The sequence below is a fragment of the Xenopus laevis genome, chromosome 2L (genome assembly GCF_017654675.1).
Source record: "Xenopus laevis strain J_2021 chromosome 2L, Xenopus_laevis_v10.1, whole genome shotgun sequence".
In the NCBI taxonomy this organism is placed as follows: Eukaryota; Metazoa; Chordata; class Amphibia; order Anura; family Pipidae; genus Xenopus; species Xenopus laevis.
The window spans coordinates 181605471-181615817 of NC_054373.1; the positions used below are offsets into that span (position 1 = coordinate 181605471).

Consider the following 10347-nt stretch of genomic DNA (forward strand, 5'->3'; position numbering starts at 1 on the left):
GCGTGCAGAAAAACCCAGCAAAAAGACCAAGCGCACGGCAGCTTCTCCATCACCCCTTTATCAGCAACCTGTGTGATGAAGCAGCTGTGAAGAGGAGCATTGCAAAACAACTGCAAAGAGGTAAGGACATTGCTCATTATTATTATAGTTGGCTTTATGGAGAGAAGCCCAGGAGAAAATGTTCTTATAGATATAGTTGTCCTTTAAATTAGCACGAAAAAAAGTCATGTAACAAAATATGATATTGATAAAATTGTAAATGGAAATGAATTTCAGAATTCTTTATACACATACCTGCTCCATGTCTAACACTGAACTCTCTTTCCTTAGGCTGGAAGAACTGAAGACCTGAGGCAGCCATCGGGGGGAGGGACGGGGGCACCGGGGCCCATTTGTCATCTTTGGGCCCCACTATAACATCTTGGTCCCCGATGGCAGCCGACATGAAAGAAATCAGATCACAACATCGATCTGTTTGTAAATGACTAATAAACATTTGGCAATTTGGTTGATTTTGTTGGTTTATTGAGTAGTGACCCATCTATACAAGGACTGTTCTTGAATGACATTCAATGCTGTATTTTCTTATTAGGGGGGCAGTCGTAATATATGGGAGACAGGGCTGGTTTTTCCTTGGGGTACAATCTCTATAGCTGTGTTGGATTGGGCCTCAATGAAAGGGGGTCTCTGCTAGGGGAAAGAATGGCTGGATGAGTGTTTAATGTAGACAAGGAGGAGAACATGAGTTGGGACATTATGGAGAAGCTGGTGTAGACAGGGCTCTGGTATAATGGGGTTATGGGGAGGGGCGGGGTGCATAGTTAAGGATATCCCACTGTTACACAGAGAAATATCTAACAGTAACTATAGGTCTAACTCTCCAATGAATAATGTAAATAATAGACTGAAAACGAGTGACCTCCTCTGCTTGCAAATGCTCACAGCTTGTCCTCCCCTGCCCCAAACTGCCCCTCCACTTCCCCTTTGTTGCACCTCTGTTATGTGCGCTCGCATGTAATCACGCATGTGGGGGGCGGGGTTAGCTGACCGGGTGCCCTTGGCCTGGCCCTGTTGTCGGGTAAATGATAAGTGAGTAGAAAGTTGCCCAGATACTGTGACTAATGAACGAGACTTCATAACTAGGTCAAGTTGTTATTATGGGTGACCTCAGTTATCCCGACACTGACTGGTGTAATGGGGGAGTGAGGTCAGTAAAAGCTAATAGGTTATTTTAAGATAATTTTAGGTTGGCACGATAAAATTCTTTGAATCGAAATGATTCGAATGATTTTAAGTGATCGATCGAAGGATTTTTATTGGATCAAAAAAAGCTTAGAAAAGTGCTGGGGAAGGTTCCCATAGGCTAACATTGCAGCTCGGTAGGTTTAAAGTGGCGAAGTATGAAGTTTAAAGAGACAATACTTCGATTATCGAATGGTCGAATAGTTGAACAATTTTTACTTAGAATCGTTCGAATCATTAGATTTGATTCAATTCCAATGGTTGAAGTACAGCGTTAAAGGGGAATACAGTAGATAGGGATACTAGTGGTTTAAAGGGGATATAGTAGATAGGGATAAATACAGGGTTTAGGGGATACAGCAGATAGGGATGATACAGGGTTAAAGAGGGGATATAGTAGGGATAATACGGTTAAAGAGGGGATATAGTACAGGGTTAAAGAGGGATATAGTAGATAAGGATAATACAGGGTTAAGAGGGAGTAGATAAGGATAGTACAGGGTTAAAGAGGGATATAGTAGATGGATAAGTACAGGGTTTATATAGGGTTAAAGAGGGAAATAGTAGATGGGGATAATACATGGTTAAAGAGGGATATAGTATATAATGATAATACAGGGTTAAAGGGGATATAGTAGATAAGGATAATACAGGGTTAAAGAGGGATATAGTAGATAAGGATAGTATAGGGTTAAAGAGGGATATAGTAGATAGGGATAATACAGGGTTTAAGAGGGATATAGTAGATAAGGATAGTACAGGGTTAAAGAGGGATATAGTAGATAGGATAATACAGGGTTAAAGAGGGATATAGTAGATAAGGATAGTACAGGGTTAAAGAGGGATATAGTAGATAAGGATAGTACAGGGTTAAAGAGGGATATAGTAGATAAGGATATACAGGGTTAAAGAGGGATATAGTAGATAAGGATAATACAGGGTTAAAGAGGGATATAGTAGATAAGGATAGTACAGGTTAAAAGAGGATATAGTAGATAAGATAGTACAGGGTTAAAGAGGATATAGTAGATAAGGATAATACAGGGTTAAAGAGGGATATAGTTGGGAGTATCAGATGATTCGGGTTAAATCCATGTTTTAGTCTGATCCAGTGGCAGGTACAGTAACTGTTTCACTGCTGGAGTTGGGTTCTCGTACAGTCCTAGGTTCAGGGGGGACAAGTCCAGTCAGAATGTTCTTCCAAAGATCCTCAGAATTATCTCTGGATTTAGAGAAATAATAGTCCATTTCTGTCCCAACAGCCCTGAAACACTGGGAAGGGAAGAGCGTGATAATGAGGTGCAGGGACAGGGCTATTCACTAATGATCCCCCTAATCCAGGGGTGTCCAAACTTTTGGCTCGCAGGGCCACATTGGTAAAAAAAAAATTTGTCTGGGGCCACACAACAAACACATTTGATTTGTAAAAGTAAAGGAAATACACAGAAAAGAACTACAATGCCAGTTGGATAACCAGATGGAGCTATACACTGGAATATGGGACACCTGGATATTAAATAAGACTTATTATATTATTATTACTAACTGGGCAATGGGCAGAGTCCCCCCATCTCCTAAATCCTTTGCAAACATGACGTTTCCTCGGGAACCAAGCTGGGCCGCATTCATATGCATCCTGGGCCGCATGTGGCCCTCGGGCCGCAGTTTGGACACCCCTGCCCTAATCTTTGCCTCATTACTACTTGTGTCTCCCCCATCAGATGCTCAATCCCCGGGGTGTAGGGGAGACTTTAGTGAGAGGAAAATCAGAGAAGTTGCAGCAACAGGACTAGAAGAGAAATGACTTTATTGCACCTCAGAATCAGCAGAGCAGTTTCATAACCGAACACCAGGGGTCACTGGTCCACACAAGTCTGGGGATGGGAATTTATTGGCTCAAATCAACTGACACAGTCGAATGAAAATCCCATTTGCAGCTGCTCCTGAGTCTTCTAATGAACATTTATAGAAAGAAAACATTGAGTGTGACCCTAGTGATAAGTGTTAGTCCATTCCAGGCCCGGACTGGCAATCTTCGGGTTCCTCAAGGAAGGGTCGGATGCCTTTTTAGCAACCATTACTGATATTAAATATTTAGGGACAATTTATCAATGGTCGAAGTGATAATTCCAATTTAAAAAAAAAAAAAGTACCTATTCAATCGACCTATTTGGCCAAAAGAAACTTTGATTTAATTTCGGTTGGTCTTTTTTAATTCAGATTTCAAAGTTTTTCAAATTCGACGCTTGATAAATTTGCCCCTTATAGTATAAAGTGGATCCAGGGACTGATCTGATTCTCCTTTTTTTTGGAGTGAGGAAATCATTTTTACTCTAAGGCAATCCATAGATTAAGAAGAGGCGTTTTGGGGGGGGCAATTCATACATCATGGGGTTGGGCGGGGGGGATTGCTGCTTTTTGGGCAATCCCATTGGTTGGACAATAGTCAGAATTAGGGGATGTCGCGGACTGTTCGCCGGCGAACTTGTTCGCGCGAACATCGGCTGTTCGCGTCCGCCGCAAGTTCGCGAACGTCGCGCGACGTTCGCCATTTTGGGTTCGCCTTACCTGGCGCTTTTTTTTGACCTCTCACCCCAGACCAGCAGATACATGGCAGCCAATCAGGAAGCTCTCCCTCCTGGACCACCCCCACACCCCCTGGACCACTCCCCTTCCATATATAAACTGAAGCCCTGCAGCGTTTTTTCATTCTGCCTGTGTGTGCTTGCAAGAGCTAGTGTAGGGAGAGAGCTGTTAGTGATTTCACTGATTTCTTTGAGGGACAGTTGATAGTAAGTTTGCTGGTAGTAATCTACTTGATACTGCTCTGTATTGGAGGGACAGAAGTCTGCAGGGGTTTGAGGGACATTTTAGGTTAGGTAGCTTTGCTGGCTAGTAATCTACCTTCTACTGCAGTGCTCTGTATGTAGCTGCCTGCTGTGGGCACTGATCTCTTCTGATCTCATCTGCTGACTGCTGTAATAACCCAATAGTCCTTGTAAGGACTGCTTTTATTTTATTTTTGTTGTTTTACTTTGCTACTTTAACAGCCAAGTGCTATTAGTCTAGCAGTGTTGGGGAGTGGGACTGGTGTGCTACTGTGCTGCTCCTAGTAGTTCAGCAGCACCAACCCGAGAATATTTTTTTTTTTAACATACATATAATTTTTTTTTTTATTTTACTTATCTTACTGTTCTTTAAGGTGTCCAGTGCTGTTTGCTGTTCTTCATAGTAGTGCACCAATAGTAGTGCACTTGCAGGCATTATTTGCCCAGTGGCCATCTAGCTGTGTGAGCTTGTTCACATTCTGTCTAAATATCAATAATAATACCGTCTCCAGAAACACCACCTGAGTGACGTTTTTCAAGCAGCAATAATATATTCTGTATCCACCACTGCTGTAGTGTATACGTTGACCTTGTAGGCATTATTTGCCCAGTGTGTTCTTCATTTTCAAAACCACTGCCACTTAGCTGTGTGAGCTTGTTCACATTCTGTCTAAATATCAATAATAATACCGTCTCCAGAAACACCACCTGAGTGACGTTTTTCAAGCAGCAATAATATATTCCGTATCCACCACTGCTGTAGTGTATACGTTGACCTTGTAGGCATTATTTGCCCAGTGTGTTCTTCATTTTCAAACCACTGCCATCTAGCTCTGTGAGCTTGTTCACATTCTGTCTAAATATCAATAATAATACCGTCTCCAGAAACACCACCTGAGTTGTTGTTGTTTTTGTTTTAAAAATAATGCCAGGCAAAGGCAGGCCGCCACGCAGAGGCACTAGGGGCCGTGCTGCTATGCTATCCTGTGGCCCTAGGAAATTGCCCAGTTTTAAAAAGGCAATGACCCTGAACTCCCAAAATGCTGAAGAGGTAGTTGACTGGCTTACACAGCACACCCCATCCTCTACCGTTTCTAACTTTACCACAACATCCTCATCCTCCACTGCTATGGGCACCCCACGTAACACTTCCTCCACCACCGGTGCCCCTTCTTCACTGGAGTCAGAGGAGTTATTTTCACATGAGTTTCTTGAACTGAGTGATGCGCAACCATTATTGGCAGAAGAAGATGAAGGAGATGAGGACGTTACACCAGATTTAATTCTGGCAGAGAACACAACAGAGATGGACATAATGAGTGATGACGAGGAGGTCCCCGCTGCTGCTTCCTTCTGTGAGCTGTTAGAAGAAATTGATGCATCTGAGGAGAATGATGAGGACATTGATGTTTTGTGGGTGCCCAGTAGAAGAGAGCAAGAGGAGGATAGTTCAGATGGAGAGACGGAGAGTCAGAGAGGCAGGAGGAGAATAAGACTTAGAAGAAGCAGGGAGGACAGCTCGCAGGAACAGTAGGGCAACAACATGTATCGGCACCTGTGGTCAGCCGGCCAACGCACCCGCCATTGCCGCCAACGCCGCCGACTTCTACTTTTACCCCCAGATTGCCAGCCTCAAAAAGGTCAGCAGTGTGGGATTTTTTTAATGTGTGTGCCTCTGACAAAAGCGTTGTAATTTGCAATGAGTGCAGTCAGAAACTGAGTCTTGGGAAGCCCAACAGCCACATAGGTACAACTTCTATGCGAAGGCACATGAACGGCAAGCACAAAGCACTTTGGTAGCAACACCTCAAAGGCAACAGGCAAACTAAAAGCCACCCTCCTTCTGGTCCAGCATCTTACTGCTCTACCTCTGCTGTCCTTGACCCGTCTGAACCACCCTCCACTCCGCCTTCCACCTTGACACCAGTTCCCATTCCCAGTCATCTGCCCCCAGCCAAGTTTCTGTGAGGGCCATGTTTGAGCGTAAGAAGCCAATGTCTGCGAGTCACCCCTTGCCCGGCGTCTGACAGCTGGCTTGTCTGCACTCTTAGCCCGCCAGCTTTTTACCATACCAGCTGGTGGACTCTGAGGCCTTCCGCAAATTTGTAGCAATTGGGACACCGCAGTGGAAGGTACCCAGCCGCAATTTTTTTTCAAAAAAAGGAATACCACACCTGTACCACCATGTGCAGAGCCAAGTCACCGCATCTCTGTCACTTAGTGTTGGGCCAAAGGTCCATATGACTACTGACGCATGGTCCTCCAAGCATGGTCAGGGCAGCGTGTGGTATTCCCTTTTTTGAAAAAAAATTGCGGCTGGGTACCTTCCACTGCGGTGTCCCAATTGCTACAAATTTGCGGAAGGCCTCAGAGTCCACCAGCTGGTATGGTAAAAGCTGGCGGGCTAAGAGTGCAGACAAGCCAGCTGTCAGACGCCGGGCAAGGGGGTGACTCGCAGACATTGGCTTCTTACGCTCAAACATGGCCCTCACAGAAACTTGGCTGGGGGCAGATGACTGGGAATGGGAACTGGTGGTCAAGGTGGAAGGCGGAGTGGAGGGTGGTTCAGACGGGTCAAGGACAGCAGAGGTAGAGCAGTAAGATGCTGGACCAGAAGGAGGGTGGCTTTTAGTTTGCCTGTTGCCTTTGAGGTGTTGCTACCAAAGTGCTTTGTGCTTGCCGTTCATGTGCCTTCGCATAGAAGTTGTACCTATGTGGCTGTTGGGCTTCCCAAGACTCAGTTTCTGACTGCACTCATTGCAAATTACAACGCTTTTGTCAGAGGCACACACATTAAAAAAATCCCACACTGCTGACCTTTTTGAGGCTGGCAATCTGGGGGTAAAAGTAGAAGTCGGCGGCGTTGGCGGCAATGGCGGGTGCGTTGGCCGGCTGACCACAGGTGCCGATACATGTTGTTGCCCTACTGTTCCCTGCGAGCTGTCCTCCCTGCTTCTTCTAAGTCTTATTCTCCTCCTGCCTCTCTGACTCTCCGTCTCTCCATCTGAACTATCCTCCTCTTGCTCTCTTCTACTGGGCACCCACAAAACATCAATGTCCTCATCATCATTCTCCTCAGATGCATCAATTTCTTCTAACAGCTCACAGAAGGAAGCAGCAGCGGGGACCTCCTCGTCATCACTCATTATGTCCATCTCTGTTGTGTTCTCTGCCAGAATTAAATCTGGTGTAACGTCCTCATCTCCTTCATCTTCTTCTGCCAATAATGGTTGCGCATCACTCAGTTCAAGAAACTCATGTGAAAATAACTCCTCTGACTCCAGTGAAGAAGGGGCACCGGTGGTGGAGGAAGTGTTACGTGGGGTGCCCATAGCAGTGGAGGATGAGGATGTTGTGGTAAAGTTAGAAACGGTAGAGGATGGGGTGTGCTGTGTAAGCCAGTCAACTACCTCTTCAGCATTTTGGGAGTTCAGGGTCATTGCCTTTTTAAAACTGGGCAATTTCCTAGGGCCACAGGATAGCATAGCAGCACGGCCCCTAGTGCCTCTGCGTGGCGGCCTGCCTTTGCCTGGCATTATTTTTAAAACAAAAACAACAACAACTCAGGTGGTGTTTCTGGAGACGGTATTATTATTGATATTTAGACAGAATGTGAACAAGCTCACAGAGCTAGATGGCAGTGGTTTGAAAATGAAGAACACACTGGGCAAATAATGCCTACAAGGTCAACGTATACACTACAGCAGTGGTGGATACGGAATATATTATTGCTGCTTGAAAAACGTCACTCAGGTGGTGTTTCTGGAGACGGTATTATTATTGATATTTAGACAGAATGTGAACAAGCTCACACAGCTAAGTGGCAGTGGTTTGAAAATGAAGAACACACTGGGCAAATAATGCCTACAAGGTCAACGTATACACTACAGCAGTGGTGGATACAGAATATATTATTGCTGCTTGAAAAACGTCACTCAGGTGGTGTTTCTGGAGACGGTATTATTATTGATATTTAGACAGAATGTGAACAAGCTCACACAGCTAGATGGCCACTGGGCAAATAATGCCTGCAAGTGCACTACTATTGGTGCACTACTATGAAGAACAGCAAACAGCACTGGACACCTTAAAGAACAGTAAGATAAGTAAAATAAAAAAAAAAATTATATGTATGTTAAAAAAAAAAAATATTCTCGGGTTGGTGCTGCTGAACTACTAGGAGCAGCACAGTAGCACACCAGTCCCACTCCCCAACACTGCTAGACTAATAGCACTTGGCTGTTAAAGTAGCAAAGTAAAACAACAAAAAATAAAATAAAAGCAGTCCTTACAAGGACTATTGGGTTATTACAGCAGTCAGCAGATGAGATCAGAAGAGATCAGTGCCCACAGCAGGCAGCTACATACAGAGCACTGCAGTAGAAGGTAGATTACTAGCCAGCAAAGCTACCTAACCTAAAATGTCCCTCAAACCCCTGCAGACTTCTGTCCCTCCAATACAGAGCAGTATCAAGTAGATTACTAGCCAGCAAACTTACTATCAACTGTCCCTCAAAGAAATCAGTGAAATCACTAACAGCTCTCTCCCTACACTAGCTCTTGCAAGCACACACAGGCAGAATGAAAAAACGCTGCAGGGCTTCAGTTTATATATGGAAGGGGAGTGGTCCAGGGGGTGTGGGGGTGGTCCAGGAGGGAGAGCTTCCTGATTGGCTGCCATGTATCTGCTGGTCTGGGGTGAGAGGTCAAAAAAAAGCGCCAGGTAAGGCGAACCCAAAATGGCGAACGTCGCGCGACGTTCGCGAACTTGCGGCGGACGCGAACAGCCGATGTTCGCGCGAACAAGTTCGCCGGCGAACAGTCCGCGACATCCCTAATTCTGACTATTGTCCAACCAATGGGATTGCCCAAAAAGCAGCAATCCCCCCCGCCCAACCCCATGATGTATGAATTGCCCCCCCCAAAACGCCTCTTCTTAATCTATGGATTGCCTTAGAGTAAAAATGATTTCCTCACTCCAAAAAAAGGAGAATCAGATCAGTCCCTGGATCCACTTTATACTATAAGGGGCAAATTTATCAAGCGTCGAATTTGAAAAACTTTGAAATCTGAATTAAAAAAGACCAACCGAAATTAAATCAAAGTTTCTTTTTGGCCAAATAGGTCCGATTGAATAGGTACTTTTTTTTTTTTTTAAATTGGAATTATCACTTCGACCATTGATAAATTTGTCCCTAAATATTAATATCAGTAATGGTTGCTAAAAAGGCATCCGACCCTTCCTTGAGGAACCCGAAGATTGCCAGTCCGGGCCTGGAATGGACTAACACTTATCACTAGGGTCACACTCAATGTTTTCTTTCTATAAATGTTCATTAGAAGACTCAGGAGCAGCTGCAAATGGGATTTTCATTCGACTGTGTCAGTTGATTTGAGCCAATAAATTCCCATCCCCCAGACTTGTGTGGAACAGTGACCCCTGTGTTCGGTTATGAAACTGCTCTGCTGATTCTGAGGTGCAATAAAGTCATTTCTCTTCTAGTCCTGTTGCTGCAACTTCTCTGATTTTCCTCTCACTAAAGTCTCCCCTACACCCCGGGGATTGAGCAGCTGATGGGGGAGACACAAGTAGTAATGAGGCAAAGATTAGGGGGATCATTAGTGAATAGCCCTGTCCCTGCACCTCATTATCACGTTCTTCCCTTCCCAGTGTTTCAGGGCTGTTGGGACAGAAATGGACTATTATTTCTCTAAATCCAGAGATAATTCTGAGGATCTTTGGAAGAACATTCTGACTGGACTTGTCCCCCCCTGAACCTAGGACTGTACCGAGAACCCAACTCCAGCAGTGAAACAGTTACTGTACCTGCCACTGGATCAGACTAAAACATGGATTTAACCTGAATCATCTGATACTCCCAACTATATCCCTCTTTAACCCTGTACTATCCTTATCTACTATATCCCTCTTTAACCCTGTACTATCCTTATCTACTATATCCCTCTTTAACCCTGTATTATCCCTATCTACTATATCCCTCTTTAACCCTGTACTATCCTTATCTACTATATCCCTTTTTAACCCTGTACTATCCTTATCTACTATATCCCTCTTTAACCCTGTATTATCCCTATCTACTATATCCCTCTTTAACCCTGTACTATCCTTATCTACTATATCCCTCTTTAACCCTGTATTATCCCTATCTACTATATCCCTCTTTAACCCTGTACTATCCTTATCTACTATATCCCTCTTTAACCCTGTATTATCCTTATCTACTATATCCCCTTTAACCCTGTATTATCATTATAT

At 44.3% G+C, this 10347-nt stretch overlaps 1 long non-coding RNA gene across 1 annotated transcript; it reads left to right on the top strand.

Annotated features, from left to right (window-relative positions):
- LOC121399678 lies at positions 1-507 on the top strand. Its single transcript, XR_005965253.1, has 2 exons — positions 1-120; positions 331-507. It is a non-coding gene; the product is annotated as an uncharacterized LOC121399678 (long non-coding RNA).
- The last annotated feature ends 9840 nt before the right edge of the window (positions 508-10347 follow it).